A 19475-nucleotide genomic window follows, 5' to 3' on the forward strand; every position below is an offset into this window, starting at 1 on the left:
GACAGAGCAGGAGGCCAGGAGGGACATCCTCACGTCCCCAGCACAGGCATCACACCCCAAGATTGGGAGTCACTGCTCACAGTCGAGGGCAGGGAGGCAGGGGCCCCTGCAGACATCCTTCGGGTCACCTCAGAGCTAGGGCCCAAAATGGGGAAAGAGGGACAGCAAAGGAGCCTTGCCGTGGAGCCCCCAACTTGAGGCTCACCAGACTCTTCCTGCGGAGGCCGGTCACGCTGCCGAGGCAGTCTGCCCCTGCCCCAGCCCACGAGGAGGGCGGCGAATACGGGCTCCAGAGCCACAGGCCCTGGGTTCAAGTCCTGCCTCCGCTGTTTAGATGTTGTCTGCCAGGTGACCTTCCTGAGCCTGAGTTCTTCCGCCTGTAAAATGGGTGGCTGTGAAGATTCAACGAGAAGAGGTATCGGCTACTGGTCGTGGCAGTGGCTGCTGTCCTTCCGTGCTGCTTCCTCTGAGCTGGGAGGCCCTGCCCTGGACGGCCAATGTCTGCCCTTGAGAGAACTGACTAGGGCAAGATTATGTCTGGTCGGTGGCCACGGGCCGGGTTGAGTCCAAGGCCTAGGGCCAGAATCCCGAGACCCAGAGGGGGAAACCTGTGCAATGTCACCCAGCAAGTCACAAGCAGAGCTGGGATCCCGGCCCTGGGCCCTGAGGCAGAAACCACTGAACACACCCTCCCTGGAGCCCGAGCCAGGAGCGCAAAGGGTGGGGCTCAGAGAAGGTTTTTGAAGAAGGAAGCAATCAAATCGTAAAACTCTGATCATGTCTCTTCTGGCTGAAAACTTCCTCCAGCCTGCAGGAGCGGTTTCAAACACGTCTGCTGCGGAGTCCTTCAAATGAAATCTTACCCCAAAATCTAAACAAACAACCAATGAAAGTGCAGCTCCCCTGAGACCAGGGCTGGGGGCTGGGCGCAGCCCCATGTGCTGCCACCTTCCTCTGGTTCGCCTTCCCCCAGGTTGCCAAGGCACCTCTGGGGAACCCCGGGAATTCCAGGGACCTCAGTTTGAACCACTGGTTTAAAGCTAAAGTCCAAATGCCTGAACAGCGAACAGCGTGTGTAAGGCGCGCCACGGTGCAGCCAGCTGATCACCCCACCTCCTTACTGCCCAGCCCTGTCCCACCTACCCCTGTACCTGCCACTCATGAGAGCCCCCGGTTCTCCCGCCCTCACTGACTCACAACTTTGGCCCGACTCACTGGCGGTTCCCTCCTCTCCGGCGCTTTCTGCTTCCATTGGACCATTCCTGTGCATCCTTCGCAACGTGCTCAAGCAGCATCTCCTTCAGGTCCTCAGGGTGCTGGCACTATTCTTCCTGTCCTGGGCACACCTTGCTGAGAGCATTTATCCCCTGCCGTGTACCATCACTGAGTCGTGCAAGGAAGAAAACCCACGTAGGAGCTCGGAGCTCGGGCCTTGACGACACGGGTTCAAATCCTGGCTCTCAATTCGTCCCCCATGGTTCCTTGGGCAAGCTCTTCTGCACTCAGCTTCCACATCTGCAGGTCGGGTAATAACAACACCCACCTCCCACGGTCGATGTGAGGACTGGACAAGATCATGCTCGCCAAGGCCTTGGCACGGTGTCCCGCGCATGCAATCCACAGCAGCTCCCTCCCTGCAGGAAGTCCCTCTGGAGAACAATAGTTGCTGGGGTTGGGGGTAGGAACAAACAGAAGGCATGGGTCTACCCTTAAGGACCCCATAGCCCAGGCTGGGAGAAGGAGTCTAGACACAAGGCAGAAAAATAACAAAAGATCAATTAAATGCAGACAGCAGGGGATGAGTTCAGATGGCCAGATCCTTTGTCTTGGCCCAAAGTAGATGCTCAATAAATGTTTGTTGAAATGAAGAGAATTCAGATCAGTGGAAGGGAAGAGGGCTCTGGGCTACAGGATGCCAAGGACGCCTCTGTGGGGGTGAGAACCTGAGCTGGCGTCCAGGGGTGGGTAGCATGCGAGTGGGGGAGGGAAGGGAACCCCGGTGGGGCTGGGGCAGTGGGAGCACCCCAGTCTTATGAAGGGGGGCCTCCTCATTCCCGCTCTGCTGCAAATTACTCGAGGCTGCTTAAAAACGATCTCATTGTCTTTCCTCTCTTCTTTCTGTACTGTCTGGATGCGTTTCATAATGAGCATGTGTTACTCTGAAATCAGAAAATGCAATTAAGTTATTTTCATTTGCAAGATTTTTTTTTAAATCACACACACACACACACACACACACACACACACACACACACACACAAAGGACAGTTAAAATAAAGTTCACCAAGAAAAAACAGACGAGGCATTAGAAGCAAAAACGAAGGGGGTGTAATTATACCAGGAACCCAGGAAGAGTGAGCTATTTTGAAGAACGATTCACCTTGACTTTGAGCTTCCAAAGACAAGGCCGAAAGCGAAACTGGCAGGGGCGGAATTTGGAGTAATAAAAATAACACACACTTTGCGGGGTGGGAAGGAGGATCGCAGGACGAGCAGAAATCATGACAGCAGCTCAGTTTGCTGAGCACGTGGCCAGATCTCTCCATGCCCCTCTGGGGAGGATGTCATCGCTGCCCTCACTGTGCAGGTGGGGGAATCGAGCACTGCGTCAGAGGTCTGGAAGCAGGAAGTGGCAGAGGTGGGCTTCACACCTGGGCCGCTGAGCCCCCGACCCCACACGTGCTAGCTGCACCCACGGCTCCTGCCTCTGACAAAGGGGCAGGAGGAGGCTGCAGCTTGGGCGGGCAGAGCTGTCCTCACGTGCAGTGGCAGGGGCGTGGGGGCTTGCTGCTCTCGTGATAGCTGTGAGCCACTGCCTAAGCCTCCCTAATGGAGTCCTGATATAGTGCACGGCGGTGACAGTTGAGCCCAGAGATGGCAGGGTGCGTTGTGTGTGACAGGTCACCAGCAAACCTGCAATCCTTTGATTTCTTTGAGGCTGTGGCTCTTAACCCCTGCCTCTTCAGTGGGGCCAGCGAGCACTGGTTCTGTCCCCTCCCATCACTTCTTCTGCCCAGCTGGAACCAAGGAGGGAGAACTCCCTCTTCTGCTCTGGAACCTGCCCCCCAGCTCCTTCTCCCCTGGGGGCCAGGAGGGGTCTTTGGCAAAGACACCTTGCTGCTCTCACCCCCACCATGGCTCCCTATTGCCCTCAGGATAAAGCCACACTCCTCACCGTGGCCTGCAGGGGTCTTCTGACTTGGCCTTGCTACTCAGCCAGCCCTTCCCTCCGGGCTGCAGTCCCACTGGCCTCCTTTCTGGCCTCCAGTTCAGCCCTGCCTCAGGGTCTTTGTGCATGCCATCCCTGCCCCTGTCTGCGCCCTGGGTGGCTAGGTTCTTACCCTTTAGGTCTCAGCTTAACCCACGCTAGCTTCCAAGACTGCGTCACGGTGTCCTGTGACAGGCCCAGTGTCCTCTGTCCATCTGTCAGACTGTGAGCTCCTGGCGGCAGGGCGAGCCTGTGCTCGCTGGCCCCTCGATCCCTCTGGCACCACCTCAGTGGATTCTCACGGCTCCAGACCAGGGCAGGCACTGCCATTATCCAGTTTTCCTGAGGCAGAAACATGCTCAGAGAGCCCGCGGCTGCAGGTCAAATGGTCAGTCCACAACAGAGCCAGGATCTGAACCCGGATTGTCCAACGCTCCCGGTGCACAGAACCAGGCAAACTCTGGGAGCCGGAAGAGTCCTTAGAAGCCACGATCCAACCCACTTATGGTATAGGTGGGGAAACTGAGGCCCAGAGATGGGCAGTCACTCCCTAGGGTCCCACAGTAGGTTGGGGCAGAACAGGGAAAGAACCCTGCCCTCCTGTCCCTGGGCCCCCAGGCCCCTACCCGGTAAGCGCAGCCTCGAGGTGCCGAGGCTGGGGGCAGGAGGCGATGCCCCCTCTGGGCAAGGCCCCCTTCCCAGGAGCTGGGCTGGCTGGGGGAGCAGAGGGGCTCCCAGGTCACCTCCCCACCCTGCCCCCAGCCCAGCTGGCAGCTGCTTAGCACAATTAGCCAACAAGTGGCTGTTTTGTGGAGTTACTGCTGATGTGTTTCGAGTGGCTCTCCGAGTGGGAGCCGTTCATAGGAGAATCGAGCAGACAAAGGGAGCGAGCGCATTAGGTTTTATGGTCTGTTCTGCACACGTCTGACATCACTCTTTTAGGCAAGTTCTGTTCGGCCCTGGGAGAATGATAAAGAGACGGTGGCGGGGGAGGCGGATGCGCTGTCTCCCGCTCCCTTGCCCTCCTGTGCACACACAGGCCTCGAGTGCCGGCACAATGGCCAGAGACATCGGAGCAAAGTGCCCGACAGATGGGGCCCGCCCTGCTCTCAAGGGGTGGCTCCGCTGCAAATGAGTCTTCAGGTGAAGCAGAATGACTGAAGTAGCCCGCCATTGTGCAGCGAGAGGGTCGCGGGTCCGCCTCTCCCTAATGGCTGCCCAGTTGCCGGAGAACGAAACCTCTTCTGGTACGACCCAAGGACAAAAGTCAGAGAGAGAGGAGAGAGAGAGAGGAGAGAGAGAGAGACCCGGGTGGGAGCAGGGAGGAGGGATCCCCACCGACCACACCCTCGGGCTGAGCTTGGACAAAGGGCCCGTCTCCTGGGCACCTTCGTGCTCATGCTCGGGGTTTGGTAAAAAGTCGTGAGCAAGACAGTCGCCACCTGTGGAGGGGGCAGTGGGCAGGGAGGCTGCGGGAAGGGTCCGGAGGCAGGAGGAGACTGGCAGAGTGGCAGACAGGCAGTGGTCACCCGAGGGTGGACAGCGGGGAGGCTGGAGGGAGAGTGGCTTTGCTTTGGCCTCAGTTCAACGCAGGCCTCAGTTTGTGCTTCCTTAAGAGGAGGGGATTTGCTTTGATCTGCTGTCCATCCGTCCATCCATCCATCCAAATAGTCATTCATTTCATAATTACTTTTTTAAGGAAAAAAACGTTAAAAATATTTTGTTTTGCTGCGCGCCTGGTCCAAGGCTCTGGGGCTGACGCGCCCTTTGCGGCCTCCTGCTCGTCCGTGGGGTGCCAGCTCCCAGAAACCCCTGTCGCTCCATCTCTGCTTCTTGGAATTTATCCACTTTCAGAGCCCATGGTACATGCCCGCTCCCGTGTTCCACTTGCTCAGATTTCTACAGGGTTTCTACATCATCTGACTTGATAAGCATCTTTTGAGCATCAGTTACGGGCCAGGCATCCTGCTAGGGGCTGGGGCACTGGGCGAACAAGAAGCGCCCAGCCTAGTGGGGCACAGGTGACGATGAAACATCCCAGGTGTTACTGTTAATCGTAGCCGTGACGCGTGCTCTAGGGCAGCCACACAGCAGGCATACAGGCTACTCAGGGGTCTGCAGGCCCCTGGAGGAAGAGGCCCTGTGGGTGGGGGTGCTAGGGTGGGGACGAGGGGTGCTGGGGACACTGAGCCCTGAAAGAGGCTGATTCCTGGGGAGTGGGAGGGAGAGGAGGAGTCCGGGCTGCTCAGGGCAGTGAGGAGGTTCTGGGAAGGCCACGTGGGGCTGGACACAAGTGTGAGACCCAGGAGGGTCCCTGTTCTCCAAGGCAGGACCAGGAACACTGCAGCCTCAGGGGCAGTTCTCGTGGGGGAGGGACCCGTCGTGGAGCAGAACCCTGTCTGGGCTCCAGAGAGAACCCGGTTGACAGGGGATAAAGACGCTTTTCTTACCAAAAGCAAGGATGTCATTGACCTTCTTGCCGGCTCTCCTCCTCCCTCGCGGCCCCTCTGCTGGCTGCCCTCTCCTCTGGTTGGGGCTGGGGGACGGAAGGACACACACTGAGGGAAGAAAGAGCGAGAATGAGCAGGTGGCCCCACGTGTGGTGGGGGAGGGGGTAGATCACCTGGAGGGGGACCTGGGGAGACCGGGGCTCCCCACTCCCCAGCATCGCTCTCAGCAAGCAGGGCGCTCTCTCCCCTTGCGTAAAGACACGTCTGCATGGCTTTTCCTCATTATCGCAGTGAGGTGTACTTGCTGCGAGACAAAGTCAGTGTCTCAGAAGTCGAGAGGCCCAGAACCTTGGAGCCCCCACGGCCTCTGCCTTCCTCCCACCCCATATCCCGTCCACCGGCTCCCACACTGGCCTGCCCAAGCCCCACTGTGGATCTCCTGATGGGCTCCTGCGTCCGTCCTGGCCGGTGACCCCTACTTGGCCCTTCTCCATCAGCAGCTAGCAGGCCCCAACCCCCTGGTACCTGTCGTCTCACTCAGCAAAAGCCAAGGCCTCCTCTCTGCCCACCAGGCCCTGAGTGGTCTGCCACGCCCTCTTCTCTGCCGTCCCTCCTCTTCTCCCCCAGCGTGTCCTCCGGGATCTCCGTTCCACGCCCCACCCACGGCAGCAGCTCTCTGGAAAGCCTCAGATGGTCTTGTCCTGAGCGTGTGCAGCCCAGACTGCGGTCGAAGACTTGCTCAGAAACCCGCCCTGCGCGGGGCAGTGAGGAGGTTCTGGGGAGGCCTCCTCTCCCGCCCTGCAGGTCCCGGCCGCTTCGGCAGCTCCACGTCCTGGCCTCGGCCTCCCCAGCCCAGAGGGCAGATGGTGTTCTGCTTGGGCCCCCACTTTCTGGTCTGTGGCTGGGAGATTGGCCCCAAGCTGAGAGCTGGTGACCGTGGAGCTCACCTCACGGGTTTCCCTTCTTCTGGGATCATGGTCTCGTGCTGCCTGCTGGCCACTGCGCAAGAACGGCGGCCTCACAGGCTGCGTCCCGGTCAGCGGATGCGTGAGTAAGGAGGGCTAGCTGTGCACCCGTTACGCCACCGTGGCCCATGGCGGGTGTTTGCTAGCAGCTTTATGTATTTATTTTTTAATAAAATGTTTATTTTGGAATAATTTTAAATTTACGAAAAGTTGCAAAAATAGTACGGAGAGCTCCTGTATACCCATCACCCGGTTTCTCCTACAGTTAACGTCTTCCGTAACCATGGCCCATTGGCAGAACTGAGAAATTAACGTGGGTGCAATGTTGCTAATTAAACTGTAGATTTTAATCTGATATCACCAGTGTTTCCATTAATGTCTTTGGATTGTTCTGGAATCCCATGCAGAATCCCACCTGCAGCTCTGTTTTAATAGCCAGAACCTGGGACAACTCTGCAGAGGGAGGGTGAAGTGTGGCGTGTCCCTACAGTGAAGTACGTCGCAGCAGCGAAAAGGAGCAAGGGACCGACGCGGGCGGCAACGCAGATAGATCCCACGGACACAGGCTGGGTGAGAGGAACCTGGCCCAGCTGACTGATGAGTTAACAAGTCCATTCAAACTAATAAGCCGATACGTTGATTAATTTCTAATTGACGATAGAGGTCGGAACAACCATTACCATTTGTGGCAGACAGATGTTAAAGTGACCCCCACTGATTTCTAACCCTGGGGGTTTACACCTGTGTCATCCCCTCGTCATCGATGGATGGGACCAGGAATTCGCTTCTCGCCTATGCAATATGACCAAGCTGGAGTTCTGCAGATATAATTAAGATCCCAGAGCAGTTGATTTTGAGTTACCTGAAAGGGTGGGCCGCAAGACAGAGACGTGCTGGCTCGCAGAAGCAGGCTGCGATCCTGGGGACTGCCTGAGAGCCCCACACGGTCACAGGGCCATGGGCTGGCAGCCTGGGAGAAAACAGGACTTCAGTCCTACACTGCAAGGAACTGAATTCCGCCAGCAGCTGAGGGGCCGGGAAGACGACCCGGGCTCCAGGAATGCATGCACCTCGGCTGACACCTTGATTGCAGCTGCTGAGCCCTGAGCAGAGGACTCGTGAAACTGTGAGATAATACAAAAGCTGCTAACGTTGTGGTAATTTGTTATGCAGCAGTAAGTAGCTGCTACGCAGGCAGTGCCAGTGACTGGGAGGGGCATACAGGGCTTCTGGAATGCTGGAAATGCTCTGGCCAGATTCGGGTGGTGGCTACACGATGCAATAGTCCCGCTATACACTTGAGACTCCTGCAGTGACTGTATGGAACTCACACCTAAATTTAAGAAAACTTAGTGACCACCATGCATCGCCTGCACCGGCTTTCTATCCCAGACCCCCCCAACCCTCCGCCTTCCCTTATCCATCCAGACACTCAGGACCACCAAGGCCTCCCTCCGAGTGTCAGACACCCCACTCCCCTTCCCCACTATCGGTCATTGCTTATATAAAATCTTCACTCTGGCAGCTCCTTTCAAATGATCATCTTCCCAAAATATAAATGGGAACATGTCAGCCCCTGTCCAAAATTCCCCAGTGGCTGAAGACCCTGCATGACTGGGGTCCTGCCCAACCCACCAGGCTCATCTGGGGCCTCACCTGGCCCGGCCTCCCCAGCCTCCTTCTACCTCCTCCAACTGTCCAAGCTCCACTCCACCTCAGGGCCTTTGCACTTGCCATTTCCTGCCAGGAATGCTCTTTATCCAGCTCTCCCCAAGCTGGCATCTTCTTGGCCATACGTCCAGCTCATATGTCCCCATCTGAAGAGCCCTCTTCCCTCGCCTCCAGCCCATACTTCCTCCTGCTGGTCTCCTTCCCGGGCTTTTCCTGATATGTCACCTTCCTGTCTTCTGGTTTGCTTGTAACTATTCCCACTGCTTATTAGTTTGTTTTCTATCTCACCCTCTAGAACAGCACTGTACAATAGAAATAGAAATAGAATGTGAGCCTGGGATATAATTTTATATTTTCTAATAGCCACATTAAAAAATATAAAAGAAATAGGTGACCTTAAGGTATTTATATATCTTGTTTCATGCCATATATCCATAGTGTGATCATGTCAACATGTAATCAATATTTTTAAAATTATTTTACATTCTTTTGTTGGCACTAAGTCTTTGAAATCCACTGTGTTTTTAACATTTATACACATCTCAATTGGGACTGACCACGTTTCAGTGCTCAAGGGCCACATGAGCCGGTGGCTACTGTGCTGGACAGTGTGGCTCTAGGTCCCCAGTTCCAGGGGACCGAGGTCCCCCATTTTGCTCACTGCTCTGTCCTCAGCGTTAGCTCAGCGCATGGCACATCCTCGATGTCAATAAATGCCGTGCGGTGAAGGACTGAGTGCTGAATAGCACGTGTCGGGCACGGTGCTGGTGCCACAGTGAGCATTTAATCCTCGTGCCAGTATAGAAGGCGTGGGAAAATGATGACCTTCAAGCTGCCATCCCAGAATCGCTGGGGAAGGGAAGGGAGGCTTTGAGGCTTGGGTTGGCAGGGGCTGAACAAGCAAGAAGCTCTCTGGGCCGCTCTGCACGGAGACGAGCAGGCGTGGGGCAGGGCAGGGCAGGCGGCAGGGGAGCAGGGCGGAGAGGGGCTCTGACCCATCCAGCCACCTGGCAGGGCGCCCAGGGAACCCGGGGTGTCCTAACTCAATCTGAAGTTCCCTGGGTTATGTGACATGAACCTCTCCTTCTCAATCCTCTGTGGTCCCTTGCATATACCAAAGCCTAATGCCAGGGGTGGCTTTTGGTGGAAGTCACAGAAGGTATCTGTGCCCCTGTCCGGCTGATGGCTCCAGAGCAGGGCAGGCAGGTGGGAGGGCCAGCCCCTCCGTAACTCACCAGGAGCAGCAGGGGTATCTCGAGCCCGTCGTCCATGCCAAGCACATCACAGGTGCTACCTCGCTGAAGACTCGACCACTCTGTAAGGTAGTAACATGCTCCCAATTTACAGATGAGAAAACTGAGATTCTGAAAAGTTACAGGATTCGCCCGGAAGTACACTGCAAGAAAGATATAGAACCAGAACTCGAACTCAGGCCAGAGTGACTCAGGGAAGCTTCCAAGTAAGCCCCAGGGATGGCAGCCCCCTCCCTCATCCCCACTACCCCTAATGGAGGAGCAAGCAGCTGTCCTGAGGGGGAGACAAAGGCAGTGGCTCAGAGCCCCAGGCCAGTTCCAGGACAATGTGGTCCAGGCGAGCTGGGAGCTTCCAGCCCTGGCAGATGCACCACTGGGCTACTTGGAGCTAACGTGGCCTCTGTGAGAAGCCCGCCCCACGCTGGTGCCTGGAACCACCCTCTGTTCTTTCAGCTGGGATCGATTTTGTTTGTTTTCTTTAAAGGGGTTGCCATGTCCTGTTCTGAAGTTACTTCAAATATTTTTTGGACACAAGCAGGGTTTCCTTCCTTCCTTTCCTTTCCCTTCCCCTCCCTTCCTCCCTTCCTTCCTCAAGCTCTCTTTAGGTAAGTGTGTGCGCACACACATACACATACACACACACACACACACACACACACACACACACCCCTCTCCTCATTTAACTCCAGCAAATCCTGCACATCCTCACTTTTCAAACCTTGCCCTGCATATGAATGAGCTGGGATCTTGTCAAATGCAGACTTTTCCTCCAGATCAGCATGGCTGGCAGACAGCGCCTATGTTCCGCCTACGAGAAAGTAGGCTCCCAGGCAACCCTGTGGTCCATGGACATGCTTGGAGTAGGGCGGCTATGGAACCCCCTGCTTTCCTGCCGGCTCAGGCTGGGGGTAGGGGTCACATGAGGACCAAGGAAAATTTGGACCCAGGGCCCTCCCACGCTTCTTAACCTTCCTCCCGAAGTATAGGTTGCTGTTCTTTCTGGGGAGCAAGGGGACCCGAGCGCAGGGTGGCTTGGTGCCTCTGGCCTCTGCCCTTGGGACAATGTAGTGACTGAGCCAGGACACTGTCTTGAAGGTCTGGTTTCTGCTCCACGTGGCGTCAAAGGCAGGAAGCTCCACCCTGGTGGCATATTGGGAAAGGCTATAGGACAGACAAGCTTGACTTTCCAAGGGACCTATGCTACCCCAAACACCATGACAGCTCTATAAACCTGGCCCCTGCCACTTTGGCGCACAGGAGAAAGCAGAGGCACTGAGTGGGCGAGTTCCCCTCAGGGCGCTGGAGACCTTCTTCGGCTTGCTCTGTGACCTTGGGGAGCCCACTCAGCTTCAGTTTCTCCATCTGAGTCCTAGAGGGTGGACTCAGTGGTGCCCACACTCGCAGGCTCATGCCTGAGACTTTTCGGTGGAACAGAGGACAAGCCTGAAGATGCCCTGAGGCGTGTGAGCCACGGACGCTGGCTCGGTGGCTGTCAGGGTGGGATTTCTGGTGGAGGGGGCGCCTCCGCTCCTGTCCTAACTGGCCCACATGGGGCTGTTTTTCACGGCACATCGATCCAGCTAAACCAGGGAGGTGCATTACATCTCCTCTGGAGGTCAGGGTTCGGCAGCCCAGCTGGTAAATCGCCCGGTGGCTGTGTTTTAAAGACCTGCCCTGTGTTTCGGCCCTTTGGGGCTGGGGAGAAGCGGCTGAAGTTTGATACGGCTCTGGGGGCCGGCGGGGCAAAGGGCTCCAGCTAAGGGAGGGACAAATAGATCGATGGGAAACTGCCATGACCTCGTGGCCTCAGAGATGGCTTCAAACCGCGTTCTTAACATGCCCTAGTAAATCTGAGGGTGGATCTGCCTCCCCTGGGGACAGTGGGGACAGTGAGGACAGGAGGAGGTGGGATGCCAGGGAAGTGAGAGCGCATGCCTAGGTGGCTAGATGCCCGGCATCTGCCAGCACAGCTCGGCTGGACTTGATCTGCTCTCCTTCGTCAATGTGTAAGGTAGGCACAGCACTTTACAGTTTGCACCACTCTCCATGTTCTGTCCTTGCTGGAGCAGACTATGACAGTGGGGAAGGCTGGGCTCAGACCTAGCCCAGGTGGCAGAGCTTTTGAGGCACTGCCAATGGGTCTAACTGGAGGCTGAAATCCAGGGGGGTCCGGACAGGTAGGAGTGAGGTCCAGAGGTGGCCGGTGACAGCTTCACACCTTAAGGAGCCACAGGAGGGCTTCAGCTCAGGGCGAGGGAGGCGGATGACATGACGCAATTGTGTTCCAGAAAGCTCACACTGGCTTTGGTGTGGGGCCAACCGAGGGGCTGGTGTGGTGGCGACGGCCCCCCGGCCCACACCATCTTCCCAGGCATTTACCCACAGGCCCTGGAGTCCGACAGATCTGGGTTCAAATCCTCTCTGTGCCCTCGACTTGCTGTGTGGATGTGAGCGAGTGGCTTCTCTCTGAGCTTCGGTCCCCCTGGGTGAGGCGCGTGCGGAGGCGGCAGGTTCAGCCTGGGCTTTGCTGTGACTGGCTCCGGTGTCCAGGGTGTGCCCTTATCTCTGGGCCTCAGTCTCCCCATTTGTACAATGATGGCTTTCCCAGTGCAGCAGGCACACCTGGAGGCCTGACATCTGATTCAGGATTCGCGTTGCTCCCTTGCGGTGAGCATGTGCTCCTTGTCATTCTCTTCTGCTCCTTGCTGCGCCGCAGACACTTGGGCTGGTGTCAGTTTGTTTTGTGCTTCTTCAATATTGGCTCGATTCACTTTTTTCTTTTATGTTTGAACATTTAAAAAAATATTTAATTGTGTTAAAATATGCATAACAAAATTTAGCATGTTAACCATCTTTAAGTTCAGTGATGTTAATAAACTCACTTTTTAACAGACAAGGAACCGAGTCGCTTGAAGGAAAACTGGTAAGTAGGTTGGATGGTGAGTTGGTCCCATGCAGGTGGCAGGTGACTGGTGTCCCTCCCAGTTCTTACATCCGGGATGCCCAAAGCCAGGACAGAGCTGACACACAGCTTTTGGACACATCAGCTGTTGGCTGACAGGTGGACCCAGCCGAGCCGGGAGGCATGGCGTGTAGGGCCTGGGCTCTGGCCCCAGACATTCCTGAGTTTGAATCCTGGCTTTGCCTCTTGCAAGCTGGGTGGCTTTGGGCAGGTGATTTAGCCTCTCTGGGCCTCTACATTTACACCCATAAAATGAGGCTGCGCTCTGTGCCACAGAGGGTTGGCGTGGACATTAGAGATAATCCCCGCAGAAGCACGGTGAGGACATCATGGTAACCAGAGCTGAGCGGGCGGCAGAAACCCGCTGGCGGGCACCCCATGCACCCAGGAACAGGGGCTCAGTGAACGTCGGCTTCCCTGACGTGTCCTCTTCTGCTTCTCGCGCTCTCCAGTCTGCCCAGCGACGGCTTTGGGCATAGACCTGTCCTGAAGCTCCTTTGCACTTGGAAAAGTGCCGTCCCCGACAAATCCTCCCTAGTCTCCCAGGACCTCCCAGGACCAGAGCAAGGGAGCGGAGAGCCGGCCCTGGGAGATCAGTTACAGGCAGCCCCGGCCTCACCTGTCTCCGTCTTCCACAGGGCAGTGGCTGCACAAAGGGCCGTGTCACCGGCCAGCGCGATTGAGTGACCAGATTGCAGGGGTGGGGAGGGGTGCCGGGCGCCTGTGTAGTCCTCTTGTCTTCCTCTGGGGCGGGGCTTTGCCCGCTGCTCCCCCAGGGCACCTTTGTGTCTGGGCCTCTCTCCGTGTCTGCAGCCCTGGAGTCACGGCTGTGGCTGCTGCCTGGCCCCGTGTGCCCGCCCCGGCCACTCGCTTCCCAGCAAGCTGGCCCGGGACACAGATAAAGCCTCCTTTCAGAGCTCGCACAGGCTGCCGCAGGGGGTCCTCGGAGCTGCCAGACAAAGCCGCCTTGTTGGGAGGGCTCTGAGGGAGCAGGGACCCCAATCCCTGGTGAGAGCTGCCCCCTCAGGGGCTCGCCAGGGTGCAGGGGGCCAGCTGCTCCCAGGAGTGGGCCATGGGCCTCCCTGAGCCCGGGGCTCAGAGGTCAGGGAGGGCGGGGCGGAGGGGCCGGGGTCGCTGGGAGCAGCACTCCTGGGTCCTGGGGTCCCTTTGCTGCCTGACCTGGCTTTTCTCAACCACTCAGGCACCCTCTGCCTCCCACCAGCTCAGAATGAACCCAGTCCGTGCCCTGCCTGCCTCCCCACTGCTCGCCAGCCCCCTTCTCTCTCTCCTGGGTCCACCCTCAACTCCTTTTGGTTCCTTGAACCTCTGGCCTTTGACCACGCTGTTCTCTCTGCCTGGAATGCCCTTCCCCGCGCTTTCGCATGGCGGCCCCTGTGCATGCTCCTAGGAGACCTTCCTGACTCCCCTCTCCAAACATCCCCCAGGGACTCCCCCCGGCACTCCAAATAGTGCCGAGTGCATAGACGGGTACAATAAATAAATGTCGAAAGCATGAGCCACTCCCGTCCAGAGGATGGGAGGGTGGCTGGCTCCCCTACTTTCATCTCCTCACATCCCAAGCCACCCTCCAAGGATGGCTGTCTTCATGAACAGGTGGCAGGGTTGGCAAGGCCCAGGGGAAGGGCAGGGAGGACGAAGGAGGGGGAGCCAGTGGCGTGGGTAGCACAGATGTAGAAAAATGACCTTGCCAGGGATAAACTGGGGGCGGGGGGGCACACACAGCGCTTTATCCAACCTCAGGCAGGAGTCTGTCAGCTGGGGTGGGAGCAAAAGGCCTCCCGTTCCACGACCACTTCATTAGTCTCAACTGAGTGGCCGGCTGGGTCCCTGCGGGCCCTGGGTGGGGGGGGCCTGGTCATGATTAGTCACAACTGGTGCCTGTCTCCACCCCAGGGTCAGGGTGTGGGCTAGTGCCTGGGGCAGTGGCGGGTGACAGTCAGTACTAATAGGACAAAAGTTCTCATTTATGGAACAGCTACCAGGTGTCCACCTTACTTTAAGCTCTTTATGTGCATAACTAATTCCTTAGGACAGCCCCATAAGATACGTACCATTATTGGGCCCTTTTTACAGATGAGGAAAGGGAGACTTACAAAGATGAAGTAATGGGCCTGTTCCAGTGCTGCCCAAGTTCCACCTGCGGCTCGTAACCACTTGGCTCCTGGTTCCCCATGGCTCTGCAGGGCGCCTGCAAAGGCCCTGGCAGCTCTGGTCACCTTCCCTCCGGAGCTGGTGAACGCGGGCTTGTGGGTGTGGGGGGCCGGCGTGGGCTGCATCCGCGCAGTCCGTCCTGGGTAAACACGCAGGTGCCCAGCCCGCCCAGCTCCCCGGAGCCACCACGGAGTCTGCGCACCCGGCCTCCAGCCCTCCAGGCCTGTGGCTTTTGACTTTCAGCAAGCACCAGAATCGCCCAGGTAGCTTTGAAACAGGGGGGTTTCTGGTGCCAGACTCAGAGAGGCCCCAGACCGAGGGATCTGCCCGTTTGACAAGAAACACCCCATCTCCAGGGCAAACACCGCTCTGCCGTTTCCAAAGTCACAAAGGGAATCAGCCCGGAGTCCTTTCACGTTGGCATGCCCAAGCCCACCCGGGACTCTGACGAGTGCGCCGGGCCCCTTGTCTCAAATTCTATGGCCTGTCCCCACCAAGTCCTCTGGGGTCTCACCAGCAGGAACCCCGGAGCCTCACGGAGGAGAATGCTGGAGGGACGTTTGAAACTTCACGAGCTGTAAAAAGGACATTTGAAAAGAAAGGGAACACACCTTCTTCAGGGGTCATTGACTTCAAGTCCTTTTGTTTTACATTTGGGGAAACTGAGGCCCAGAAACATTAAGGGACTTGCTTAAAGTTCGGGACAGCATCCCCCAACAGCAATTTTCCACAACGTCAAGCTGCTTGTGGGAACAGGTGTCCAGAATCCCACCCTGGAGGGCCAGTACTTACTGCTGAGTTCCTGAGGGCGCCACAGAGGAGCAGCAGGTGAAGCCGTTAAAACAAAGGGCTTTGCGTTGGCTGGGCCGAGGTGTCCCGGGGCCTGGCACAGGGCCTGGCACACAGCAGCTGCTCAGTTAGTCTTTGCTGAAACGTGCACTGAGCATCACCCCCAGCAGAGGGCAGAGGACACGCAGACGGCCAGGCTCCTCGGCCTTCGGGCAGGATGGGCAGACGAAGGGGACCCCTTCTTCCAGGGAGGAGGCTGTTCCTCCTGCCCCCACCTCACTCTGGGTGAGTGTCACCGGTCCAGGGTCAGGCCAGTGGCGGAATGAGTGCAGCTGGCTGCGTGTGAGACGTCAGGGAGTGGCAGGGACTGGGGCCAATCTTGACATCGGAATTCTAGTTTTTTTGAGAAGCAGTGAGCCAGCCAATAGAAAACCCTGACAGCCCTGAGGCCAAGTTAGGTCGAGGCCACGGGTTTGCCACAGTCAGCATCCCGTGTACTGCTGGTTGGTTCTCTCCTAGCCACGCGCGTGGCCTTGGGCACAGCACTGGCCTCAGACTCCCCGCCTGTGCTTGGAAGGACTGGAGTGGGATCGCCTCTGAGGCCTTGTGCCAGGAAGCTGCTGGGAAGACTGGGACAGACACCAGCATGCAACAAGGCCACTGTGGCTTTAAAAGTGCCTCGGTAGCCCGGGCAGCAGCAGTGACAGCAGTAAGCCGCTGAGCCAAGCCTGCTGGCGCATGGGCCACCTGCGGAGTCCTCCGCAGCTGGGAAGATTAGTCTCTTCCACTAGACAACACCCATTACCATGTTCCAATAGCCATCACTTCCGCTAGGAGAGCTGCAGATGAGATATCGATTGCACTGACCCCAGGCGAGCCCTTTCCCCAGCCTGAGAGGCGTGCAGATCAGCTCAGCACCCGGCGTGCGGCCCGGGGCTCTTGGCTCAAGGCGGCCAAGGCCCTCCAGCCTCCTGCCCACAGCTGGGAGCGTGGGGATCCAGGCGGGGCTGACAGCGGCCACACCAGGGGGCTGGCTTGGGCTGGCCTCCTGAGGGCTGAAGCACAGAGGTCTGGGCTCTGAGCCTGTATCCGAGCACACTTTGATTTCGAGATGGGAGATGGGGAGGCAGCAAAGGCGTGAAGGCGGAAAGGACGCTGGGTCTGGCTGGTCTGTGGCGAGCTTCGGCAGATGTCCAGCTGGTCATGGGGAGGAGGAGGACAGTGTGATGCCAGCACTTGGGGAAGCTTTGGGGCCAGGAAGCGACATGCCCTCAACACCACCTTTGTCCTCTTGTGTCTTCAGCCTCCTCCCCAGGTCCCCCTGGCCTGCTGGCAGCTCCCAGGGTCTGCAGCGGCTCCCTGCACCTGCCATCAGAGCACAGGGAGTGGAGGGGCACCCTCAGGCTGGGCCCGAGGCTGGCAGGCTTGTGAGGGAGCGGCCGTGTCTTCCCTCACCACGCCAGAGCACAGGTGGACACGTGGCCCACGCATGAGTCGTCACACACATTGATTAGCTTAGGAGAAGTCAGCTGAGGGCCAGAGAGCAGAGGCAGGTGCAGTCTCCCTCATTCATTCACTCATTCACTCATTCACAGAAGCCTGCAGGGAAGGAGCAAGCCACAGCCCAGAGCTCATCAGATGAGCAAGAGGCCCTCCCTGGTCCCTGCCATCACCTCTGTAATGGGGACAGCCCAGGTGACTTTGAGCTTTGTCTACCTTCCTATTTGCCCAACATGCCCTTGTGCATTTTTAAAAAGAAGGAAGGCATTTCTCATTTCTTTCTCTAACCCTGTAACTTCAAACATGGTCTCACCATGGCACCAGGGAGGCTTCTAAGAACTGGATATCTTCCTCATCTTCGTCTGAGTGAAGGTCACGCAGGTGAGTACACAGGTACACATTCATTGAGCTGTCCACCTAAGAATTGTGCACTTTATGTGTGCATGTACATGCATGTGTGCATGTGTGTATGCATGTATATGTTGTGTGTGTGCATGTACACTGTGCCTCAGCACAAACCAATCCCGTCTCCTGCCTTTGCACAGGAATGTCTTGGTTCTTCCAGGGAGGCAGGAGGGTCTGGAAGGAGAAAGCTGGCTGGCGGCTTGGATCTCTCCTGGTGCCCCCAGCCCCAGAAGGTCCCAGGACTTTTCCAGCCTCTGAAGAAGGCTCAGTGTGAGATACTTCTGAATGCATTTTTCAGGGGGCTCCTCTTACCCTGACACAAAAACCAAAGACATCACAAGAGAATTACAGACCCACATCCCACATGAATATAGACACAAAAATCTTTAACAATATTTTAGCAAATAAAATATAACAATACATAAAAAAGATAATATATCATGACCAAATGGGTGTTTGTCCTGTAAATGCAAAATAGGTTTAGCATTCAAAAAGCAATTAACGTACAACGCAAAATCATACTAAAAGAAAAAAAAGAGAAAAAAATCAATGAATGTAATTCATCATGTTAACAGAATACAGAAGAAAACACCTCAAAGGATGTCGAAAAGCATTTGAAACCCAACACCCAATTGTGACATTAGAATAACAGCAGGCCAGCATGGTGGTTCATGCCTGTAATCCCGGCACTTTGGGAGGCTGAGGCAGGAGGATCGTCTGAAGCCAGGAGTTCAAGACCAGCCTGGGCAACATAATGAGACCCTGTCTCTAAAAATAATGAGAAAAAAAAATTAGTCAAGTGTGGTGCCACGCACCTGTAGTCCCAGCTACTTAAGAGGCTGAGGCAGGAGGATTGCTTGAGCCCAGGGGTTTGAGGTTGCAGTGAGCTGTGACTGCACTACTGCCTTCCAGCCAGGGTGGCAGAGTAAGACTTTGTCTCTAAAAAAACTGTCAGCAGGCTAGAATAGAAGGGAACTTCTTTGACCTCATCATATACAGCTAGCATCAAACTCAATGGTGATAGGCTCAACATTTTCTACTTGAGATCAGAAATAAAGTAAAATTGCTATTCTTACCACTTCTTTATAACATATTACTATTGTTTCTAGCCAGTGCAATAAAGCAAGAAAAAGAAATAGATGGAATAAAGATCTGAAAGGAAGAAGTAAAATTGCCTTTATTTTCAGATCACATGATCATGTATGTAGAAAATCTTAAGGAACCTATAAAATAGCTACTAGAACGAATAAGTGAAGTCAGCAAGGTTGTAGAATACAAGGTCGTTATACAAAAATCAATTAAATTCTATGTACTAGCAATAAACAAAAATTAAACTGAAAACTTCCATTTAAGTAGCATAAAAAATAAAATGGTTGGAAACGAAATTAACAAAAGATATGTAAGATCTGTACTTTGAAAACTATAAAACATTACAAAGGGAAATTAAACAAAACCTAAATAAATGGGGAGATATACCATGATCGTGGACTGGAAGGCAATGTTGTTAAGATGGCAATTCTCCTCGAGTTGACCTACTTTTTAATGCAATCCCAACTAAATCCTAGCAGCTTTTTGAAGAAATGAACAACTTGTTCTGAAAATTTATATGGAAAGGTAAAGGGCCCAGAACAACCAAAACAAACTTTAAAAAGAAGAATAAGGTTGGAGGACTTATGCTACTTAATTTGAAGACTTACTATAAAACTGTAATAATCAAGTCAGAGTGTTCTTGGTGCAAGGATAGGAACGTAGATCAACGAAACAGAATAGAGAGTCCAGAAATACGCATAGGATCAATTGATTTTTGACAAAGATGCTAAGATAATTTAATAGGAAAAAGACAGAATTTTCAAGTAATGGTGTCCAAACAGCTAAATATCAGTATTAAAAAAATAAACCTGACCCTGAATCACAGCCTACACAAAAATGAACTTGAAATGGATCTAGGACCTAATTGTAAGTGCTAATAAAATGTTTTCAGAGAAATGAAAGCTGAAGGAATTCATTGCCAGAGACCTGCACTAGAAGAAATATTTTTTAAAAGTTCTTCAGCAGAAGGAAAATGAAATACTGTACACAGAAACTTCGATCTATACGATG

At 55.2% G+C, this 19475-nt stretch overlaps 2 long non-coding RNA genes across 2 annotated transcripts; both read right to left on the reverse strand.

Moving 5' to 3' along the window:
* Nucleotides 1–460: 460 nt before the first annotated feature.
* On the reverse strand, nt 461–6892 carry LOC105806565. Its single transcript, XR_001137276.1, has 4 exons — nt 5659–6892; nt 3342–3550; nt 2461–2616; nt 461–2159 (listed from the first exon to the last, which is right to left on the reverse strand). It is a non-coding gene; the product is annotated as an uncharacterized LOC105806565 (long non-coding RNA).
* A 220-nt stretch (nt 6893–7112) lies between these two features.
* On the reverse strand, nt 7113–9888 carry LOC105806566. Its single transcript, XR_001137277.1, has 3 exons — nt 9796–9888; nt 9530–9690; nt 7113–7593 (listed from the first exon to the last, which is right to left on the reverse strand). It is a non-coding gene; the product is annotated as an uncharacterized LOC105806566 (long non-coding RNA).
* Nucleotides 9889–19475: the final 9587 nt, after the last annotated feature.

Source organism: Propithecus coquereli, unplaced genomic scaffold (genome assembly GCF_000956105.1).
Source record: "Propithecus coquereli isolate 6110/MARCELLA unplaced genomic scaffold, Pcoq_1.0 Scaffold142, whole genome shotgun sequence".
Classification (NCBI taxonomy): domain Eukaryota; kingdom Metazoa; phylum Chordata; class Mammalia; order Primates; family Indriidae; genus Propithecus; species Propithecus coquereli.